Below are 9,780 nucleotides of genomic sequence, written 5' to 3'. Positions count from 1 at the left end.
GTTTAGCAACGCCGGGTCGTCATTCACCGATTCTACATCCGTCACCCTAACCTCACCTGCTTGAGGACCGGCTGATCTACTGTACCACGACCGCTGGCAAAGCCTGGCCGACTAAGTGGAGCGGTGACCGTCATCACTTGCATTCTCGTTTTATACCACTGAGGAGAATGGAAGTTCTACTTCTGTCTCTCAGCACAAGAGGTGGGGCATGTGAAGCAGTGGTACTGATGAGATTACTTACCATTCTTGACAGCGGAGGCGATTTCACAGGCGTCTAGGGCTCGCTTACAGCTCCGTTCTTCTTCTTCTTCACGAACGCGAGATGTTCTCTGCAACAACAATGTTCTCTGCGCTGGCGTGCCGTAACGGTTTTGAATGTTGGCTTTGAGCTGTCCGTATGGTGTGCCTATAGAGAGGCCAAGTGTCGCTCGAGGACTATAGCAGCAACCAAAGGCACTTTTGTATATTGTGATCAAAAAAGAAAACCAGAACTTTTCAAGCTCTTAAATATAACACCGTCAATACATCGAAGAACTAGTCGAGTATTTCTTTACAATGGCTATCTATGAGAGCAAGCGAACTGCACGAAACGAAAATTTCTGGTGGCGTACGAATTATTTCAGGCTACATATAAGAGGCTCTTGAAGCAATGCAATACATGTATTCTTATGGCAGCATTTAATGCAAAAGAAACACAAAGCTCCTGCACAATCAGCGTCTGTGCTGACAGCAAAGACAACTCTATGTTGATTGTGTTGCCTAGTTTCTCGTTGACGCGAGGAGAAGCCATTTCCGTGAAATGTATGCTTTTTTTCTGCGCAAACACAAAAGCTTGTTTTTTTTTTTTTTTAGAGAGAAACCTTACGACTGCTACTTTCGGAGGATTTACGGTGTTTGATTCTCAGGAAAATTTCGTGGTCGCTCGGGCTAATCTCTTCCATTAGGATTGACGGATTACTTTTTCGCCGTAAAGCAATTCGATTCCAGGACACTGGTTTTCTGCGCGTAAGTCTTTTCCGTGTGTCTTGCTGAGAATTGGTATTGTTTTTCCTTTTTCTTTTCCCGAGCTATAAGGTGCCCAGCTTTTGAAGATACGTCTGCCTCGCTAAGCTTCTGTTTCGTTTCAGTGCTGCCAGAAAAACCGATATTTTGCGCTGGGAATCTGTAGGTGGTTGCGTCATACTGATCCGGAACGAGCCGACATGCGCCGCCGCGCTGAAGCAAATGCAGAAGCAAACTAGCTTGAACAAGCAATAAACCGAAAAAAAAAGACAGATGCCACAAGTCCTGTAGGGGGAGAATGCTTGAAGAGTGGGCGTTCTACAACTGCTTAGGTATTATAATTATGCAGCGAAATCTGGAACGAAAGCTTTGTTTCTTGCTTTTTTTTTTCTTGGAGGCGCTAATTACAGCGCGGTATTTGTTTCGTCACACACACGAAGCCAGTAGAGTAGACGAAACTCAAAGTGCCTTCTTCTTTCTTCAAGTGCACTTTGGGGGATGGGACGGAGTAGGGGAGAGTCGTAAAGTGGCACTGCGGTCTTCCGGAGTAACTGTCAACTGTTGGGATATTTGGCCTCGTTCTTTACTGGGTAGTATTCGTATTTTGTTCAGGGAGGTATAGCTGGCAGTTCACTACGTTCAGAGACTTGTTCTTTTTACTGTATAAGCAGCATGCTATTAGGCGAAAATGCAGGCGTGCGTCTCTGCGTGGCCGCCAAGTGCCTCCGGCGCCTGCAGCCAGCTAAGCACGAGTGAGTGAGTGAGTGAAAACTTTATTAGCTCTAGATTCGGTTGTGTTCGGTGGTTTTGAGATGGCTTCGTCCATCTTGCTCAAAGGTCGGTTGCCCTTAGTCCAGGGCTCCGCTGGATGCTGCTGCCAGTTTTGCTCGCCGAATCAGACCTTCTTGGTCGACCCGGCGATCGCTGGAGAGCACTCCCTCCCATTGCTCCGCATTCGGGTTTGTTATCACTGGTACCACGCTTATCCTCTGGCATGCCCACGTTATGTGGTACAGCGTGGGGGGTTCTTGGCACCAAGGGCATTTGTCATTGTATTGTGTTGGATACATTTTGTTGAGTACGTGTAGGTTCGGGTAGGAGCCCGTCTGTAGCTGCCTCCACGCGACAGAGTCCTCTCTGCTAAGGGAGTTGTCCGGTGGTGGATACCGCTTTCTGCAGCCCTTGTAATAATTTAGTATCGCCGAATAATCTTGGGGTACAGGTTCGTTCCCCTCGAGGTCGCCTACGTTGGATGCTCGGTAATAAGTGTACCCTCGAGCTATCCTGTCCGCCTCTTGGTTCCCTGTTACTCCCGTATGTCCCGGCGTCCATACTATCGTATGTCTTGTAAAGAGGAAGATGAGCAGCGGCGGCCGCCGCTCCGCTAGCGCGCGGCGCGAGATCGCTGGCTGAATGACCGAAGCTCGGACCGGCATTTTGGCTATCTGACGCTAAGTTCCTTTCCCCGGAAATCCTGCTACAATTTGGTGGAGGTGCTGGGTTTTTCTGTCCGAGGTCGTGGAATCTCTTCTCAGTGTAAGATCACTCACCATACCGCCACGGCCTACCATCCTCAGACTAACGGTTTGACGGAACGGTTTAACCGCACCTTGGGCGATATGCTGTCGATGTGCGTGTCTTCCGACCACTCCGACTGGGACAGGATCCTGCCGTTCATCACCTACGCCTACAACACCGCCACGCAGACCACCATCGGCTTCTCGCCATTTTTTCTCCTCTACGGACGCGAACCTTCCTCACCACTCGACACAGTACTTCCTTACCGGCCCGACGTGTCCGAGTGCACCACTCTTTCGGAGGCGTCCAAGCATGCCGAGGAGTGCCGTCAGCTCGCTCGGTCGTTAACATCCGGCGAGCAGGGGCGTCAAAAATTCCGTTTCGACACAAGCCACACTGATGACAGTTTTCTACCCGGCTCTCTCGTCTGGCTTCACGTGCCGTCTACCTCACCTGGCCTTTCGTCCAAACTTCTCCCCAAGTACCACGGACCTTACCGCATCGTAGAGCGCACTTCCCCGGTCAACTACATTGTCGACCCGGTGACACCCTCCACAGATCAACGCCGACGCAGCCGCGAGACTGTTCATGTGTCACGCCTGAAGCCGTACTATGACCCGTGTGTGTTGTCGTCTCCCTGACTCGCCAGGATGGCTTCGCCTTCAGCCCGGGGGTGATTGTAAAGAGGAAGATGAGCAGCGGCGGCCGCCGCTCCGCTAGCGCGCGGCGCGAGATCGCTGGCTGGATGACCGAAGCTCGGAACGGCATTTTGGCTATCTGACGCTAAGTTCCTTTCCCCGGAAATCCTGCTACAGTCTGATTGGTTCTTCGTTTGTTTGTCGTTGTGTTATGTGGCCCCCAGAGCGGAGTATGCGGAGCGCTCTGTGCCCTATTCTGCCGCGTAGGTAGTTGCGGCATGCTGTTTGTGAGTCTGTAAGGGTTTTTAGAGACCGTTTAGACCGATAGCCCTCCGCTGCCGCTAGAGCGACGGCCGCTTCCTCAGCCTCGACTATCGTACAGTCTTGTAGTGATGCGCTGGTGATCTCGCGTAGGGTTGAGTCAATCACCGTTGTTACCGCATTGCTGTTGTGCTGCCCCGCTGTTCTGGTGTATGTGGTTGCGTCCACGTATACCGTCGTTTCTTGGGGTGCTAATGTCTTTTGTAGGTATTCAGCCCTTGCCTCTCTGCGTGCTTTGTGTAGGTTGGGATCCATGTTCCGGGGTATTGGCGTTACTTTTAGTGTGTTGCGATATTCGTGCGGGATTGTTTCTGTCCTCTGTATCTCTTGAATTTGATCGGCGCGGCCCAGTTTCTTTAGGAGCTCCCTGCCAGATGGGCTCTGTTGTAGTCTGCGCAGTTGGGAGACTAGTTGTGCCTCTCTCAATTCATCGAAAGTGTTGTGTAGTCCTAGGGCTAGGAGCTTTTCGGTTGAAGTGCTGTGAGGAAGGTGGAGTGCGGTTTTGTAGGCTTTGCGTAGAATCACGTCCGCCTGTTGTACCTCACTCACGAGAACCGCCTCCTACCCCCCTCCCCCGTCGAGAGGGAAAATCGTGGTGACGGAGAGGTGTAGAGAGTAAAGGCCCTCAATAAACTGTAGAGAGGCGGGCGCAGCGACGCCTCCAAGCGAGTGCGCAGAAATGAAAAGAGGCACCGAAAGTGGGAGCACATCATTTGCTGATCTAATACGGCGCGTTAAGTAACGCGAAATGTCTATAATGCAAAAAAAGTCTCAGAAAAACAAAATTAATAGCGAGCCACAAATATAGCCAAACTAAATCGATGTGTAAATGCAGCAAATGTAAAGCATAAAATCACCAGCGAGCCATAAATTTAAGCCAGCCTAAGTGAAGCGAAATTAATTGGCGTAACTTTAACGCAGTTGGAAGCGGCTAAACAGAAAAGCATCAAATGGAAAAGCATCATCCTAAAGCCCCATTATGCTCACGGATCATCGTATCAGCCCATCTGAGCGTCTGTAAATATATCCTTTTTTTTCCCCAATGCCTTGGCCGTTCTCGATTTCAGAAATAATGCGTCGCTCTGAAAAAGGACTCTCCAGCCTAGCGTCTGTTTACCTTCCCGTGTTTGTAACACAAGCGCGAGAACAGGTTGGCTTTCATAGAAATTTCTTTTTTATTCTTTAAATACAGCCTTCTAATGTCTGTATTAATAGCAAATTATCGGCTTGATAAAGTACACCTGCATTCGACGAAGCCAAAAAGTAACGTTGTCGATACGAGCCGCCTGTGACTTACTGCGTCTCGCGAACCACCTGTACTTAGTGCAAACGTGCTGATGGTCAAAGGTTAGACCCCATCAAAAAAATGGTTGCAGTTTAGCTCAGCTAAGCGTGGTTTAGCGGAATCGTCCCGACGTCGTAGATGGCCCCAGCCAATTCGCTGTGTCCATAGCGAGAACTGCAGAGCGAATGGCGCGTTAGCGGCGCCGGCTCCTTTTTCCAACGAACGCAAGTCATGTGGCTAGTCACGTGGCCACAGTTTAGTTTAGTGTATTGGGTTTAACGTCCCAAAGCGACTCAGGGTATGAGAGACGCCGTAGTGGAGGGCTCCGGAAATTTCGACCACCTGGGGCTCTTTAACGTGCACTGACACCGCACAGTACACGGGACTCTTGAATTTCTCCTCGAAAGAAATTCAGCCCCCGCGGCCGGGATCGAACCCGCGTCTTTCGGTTCAGCAGCCGAGCACCATAACCACTGAGCCACCACGGCGGCACAAGATAAGGAGGCCCCCTGCTCCTCGTCCCCGGCACGCAGGCCTTGGTGACGGGGGCCGGGACCTCCGCGATTAGAAGCAGGCAAAGAGGTCTTGACTCCTCGCGGTTTCTTCCGCCAGGAGGAGGGCTTGTTGCTGTGGAGCAGGGGCCTCGCTCCCCAGCAGGGCTCCCAGGTTTCTCTATAATTTATATTTGCTTCAGCCCCTGGGGAGCTAGCGCATTCCCAGATTATGTGGTCGAGGGTCCCTCTCGCCCCACAGTGCTCGCGGTTGCAGCTGCGGCTAGTGACGCGGAATGTCACGTGGCTGCTACACCTCCACCCCTGCTCCGCTTGAAGGTCAAATTGCGGCAGTGATGACCTTCGCTTGACTAGGCAGTAAAGCTTTCGCTTTAAAAGCGACAGGCAAGTTCCTCTTGGGTCCTCGGGCTACAGGCTGCAGATTTATAGCCAGCCGTAAGCTGGGTGAAACTTCTTTTAGAAACCGGAAGGAGGGAAAGAAGAGAACAAAATTTTGGAAAAAAAATGGTAGAATACGCAAGAAGTGAAATATATGGCTTGTCTGCGTAACAGGTCGACTACTTCTGTGCACAGACGTAATAACCGCGTGAAGCGACAGAATATAAGTCCGCTCCAAGAAATATAGGCAATTTAGCGGATCGTTGCTGCAACAACCTGGAACGAAATAAGTTCAGGGTCGTATCTTGGATCGCATAAGAAAGGCAAAAAAAAAAATAAAGACTATATATACTAGCAAGGTCACAGCGCGTGCGCTTTTATACAGTGTGCCATTTCTGCTTCTTTCATTCCTTAAGTTCTTTCCTTTCGGTCACGCCGGATGCCGGTGATTCCGAGGTCGCCCCTCGATAGCTTTGAGAGTGGGCCATGAGGCATGAAATACTGCTGCTCCGAGCGTGGATGACTGCCGGCTTTCAGCGGCGGCGTGCCGGCACATCGTTGGAAGCTGCAAATGGAGCGTCACAAACAGTGCTTTGCCTTTCTGCACCGGAGCTCTCTTCGGCCCCACTTCTGCCTGCGTTCGGTCTCCAGAGAGCCCCAGGGGCCACGGCGCAGCTCGAAACTGTAACAGTGCAGCTCGGTGGGACCGAGGGATTGCGATGTGTAAGCGAATCGGCGAAATAGAAGTGCGCGCGGCAACCGTGCGGGCCATTTCTCATGCCATTCTTTTCTTTGTAAGACCAGTGACCTTCTCTCTTTCTCTTCTCGCACTGCCACTTTTCTTCGCTATGTTTTTTGCTTTCCACCATTTTGACCTTGACACTTGTTCAGCTGAACGTGTGTGGCGGCAGTGATGCGATGCCGTTACTCCGATGGCATTCGAAACCCAAGTGGAAGGGAACATCCGAGCTTGTAGCAGTGCGGCCTGCCGTTAATCATTGACGTATTTACTAGCATGATGAGCATAATTTTGTTCCTCCAGAAATCTATAAATTTGGGGGTGCGTTTATTTCGCGGGAAAAATGGTAAAAAATTGGGACTTTTTGACAGCCAAAGTGAGGGGTGCGTTCATTACGTAAGTGCGTCTATTATGCGAGTAACTACGGTACAGCCAAAGGGCTAGCGGTTGCATGGATGGCTGTATCGACGACCGGTTGTCGTAAGCTGCTGGTATGGTTTGGTTTGGTTTATTGGGGTTTAACGTCCCGAAGCAACCCAGGCTATGAGGGACGCCGTAGTGAAGGGCTCCGGAAATTTCGATTCCCTGGGGTTCTTTAACGTGCACTGACATCGCACAGCACACGGGCCTCTAGAATTTCGCCTTCATCGAAATTCGGCCGCCGCGGCCGGGATCGAACCCGCGTCTTTCGGGTCAGCAGCCGAGCGCCGTAACCACTGAGCCACCGCGGCGGGTTCTTCTGCTGGTATGGCGGGGGGCAAACCACCATCAGGAGGAAAAGAAGGAAGAGAAAAGGCAGGGAGGTTAACCGGAAGAATAAACGTGTGCCATGTCACTAAGGCAACAATAAAAACAACAACAAACCGGTTTGCTACCCTGTACGGGTGAAAAGGGTGACGGGGTAAAAAGATGAAGGAGAAAAGAGAGTAGCAGGCAAATTACTGCACGTCAGTTTGCAAAGTCAGCAAGCAGTCGTCATCAGCTCTAGCGCAACATGCTTATCGGGGTTTTTGGAGTCGGCGATCTCTGCAGATCCTATCCAACCTGCTGAAGAAAACCAACCACCAGCCCGTTTCCCTTAACATAGGGTATCTACATCATTTGGCTATTGCCGCAGGCCACTGCAAAACATTTCAATGGATACCAGCACATTGTGGCATTCTGGCCAACGAAAAAGCAGATGAAGCGGCCCGTAAAGGCCACCAACATTGTAGATACATTCGGACTTTCTTCACGAAAGGTGATGCATCTCAAATGGCAAAAAGATTTGCTTTTGAAGAAATGTGTCGACTGTGGAGCTTGCCGACACATCTCTGCCAGTTTCTTTACTCCATCGACCCACATATCATATCAAGACTCCCAATCAGAATTCCTCGCCATCTGGAAACACTTCATCACCGACTTCACCTGAACGCAGCATTTACAAGTGGCTTGCGATACCGTTTCGGTCAAGTGAACAGTCCGCTCTCTGATAACTGAGGCTCGATCGAAACTGTAGAGCATATCCAGTTTGAGTGTCCTGCTTATGCTGACGAGCGTGCGCACTGTAAACATTGCACGGAGGAGCTCTCCCCAGTGCCTCTAACAATGAACAGTGTTTTAGGTCCTTTAGCTTGCCATAGGCAACAAAGACACGCAATTAACTTTTTCTTTGTATATCTAAATGACATTGGACATCTAGAAAAGCTCTAATTTCACCTTGCATGTTACTCTCACTCATTCTTCACGCAGTGAACTTAGCCAATTTTTCGGACTATGCAATTCATCATTACTCGCCGATGCACCATAATACGCTTTTAATGGCCACATTTCATCTTCTACCCTTTTTATTTTCTTTTATTTTACCTTTTCTGCGCTGTTCTCCTTCCGTCTTTGTCTCCCAAATTCCCTTCCCCGTGCAGAGTAGCATGCCAGCGATTTTAAAACGCCCGCTAAATTCTCTGTATTTCATTAAAGGGTTTCTCTCTCTCTGGGTTTTTAATTCACGCGTATTCTTACTGTTTCCTGACGTTACAGCTACCATTTTTCTTTTAGTCCGAAAGCACTACTTCACGGAGCCAAATCCAACCAAGAAACAGCTTAAACTCGATCCTGAGTCTAATATCGTAGCGCAGAGGGTTAACTTATCTGATGCATTTATTCCGCACGGAAATATGCCGGGCCAACCCTTTTTTTAATTTTTTTCGCGTTGACGCACGCTGAGGCATCCGTTATAAATTACACCTCAAAGGATTTTGCAGTCCTGGTCGTTCCGCGATTACTGTTGTCGTTTGAGCAAGTACCGGGGATTTCGTAAGCGCTTAGCTGCCCGCCCGAGGAAAAGTTCGAAGAAAAGCTTGAGAAATTGCTTCCCTGGGGACGACAGGTTAGTTACGCAAGTGAGCTGAAGTTGCGACGCTATACTGGCTTGCCGTGAGCTGCCTGTTATCGTGAGGCTGAGAAATCCTTCGAAGGGTACCCTGGTTACTTCATAGATCTACGCTCCGCGCTCACTCAGCTCAGTTGGCTGATTTTTTTTGCATCGATAATAACTTGTTCCAAGTTTCGTAACATCTTGCGTGGAAGCAGACCCCACGTTTCTCAAGACGACTTGGCTTGGCGAAAAAAAAAAGAAAAAACTAATTCAGTTTTGAACTAAAGACGATCACTTATTTGAAAATAATCATAGTCGCAACTATGAACAACTCAGGAACACGAATTCAAGGGTACTTGTTAGTCGCTGGTCGGCCTTGAGCGGACGCCGTTAGGGTGCTCTAGTCTGAGAACTGTTTGACGGTAGGCATGAATTCACCTGAACACTGTTCAAAGGTAGGCACGCACTCATAGCTGCTCTTCCGTCTACGCGGGGATTGGGGCTCCCTATTTACTTATTGTTTGTGAAACCAGAAGTCAATTTAATTGCATTTTCACCTTCAACTTAGTTTTGACCACCTGTGGTTTCCTAACGTGCGCATAAACCTCAGTATAGGACTCTAAATTCTATTTGACCAGAAATCATACGTACTATCGGGAACAAAAGTGGTATGTATACTCCACGCGGCGGGAGCCGGAGCAACGGAAATCTGCGTTGTAACGCCATCTACATGCAGCATCTGGGATCGAGACAGCCAATGCGTGACCTTTACTATCAGCAGGCATGTCGCTTGGCTCGTTTCAATGTTTCGTGCTTTAGTTCGCAAAAATGCCTCAGTTTTCCGTTGCTCCGGCTCTTGCCGCATGGAGTATACCACTTTTGCCCCGATAGTACATTCCGCTTTAAGTTGTGAGCTGCAAAAAGCTTGACCTGAGCCTACACCCGTAAAGTTGTGTACGCCTATTTGCGACTGTTCGCTGTGCCTTTCGAGCCGTACCCTGAGACTCCTCAAATCAAATTCGAATTGTCTGATC

Source organism: Amblyomma mixtum, chromosome 2 (assembly GCF_055824585.1).
Source record: "Amblyomma mixtum isolate Tamu chromosome 2, ASM5582458v1, whole genome shotgun sequence".
In the NCBI taxonomy this organism is placed as follows: Eukaryota; Metazoa; Arthropoda; class Arachnida; order Ixodida; family Ixodidae; genus Amblyomma; species Amblyomma mixtum.
This window is presented reverse-complemented; position numbering follows the sequence as displayed.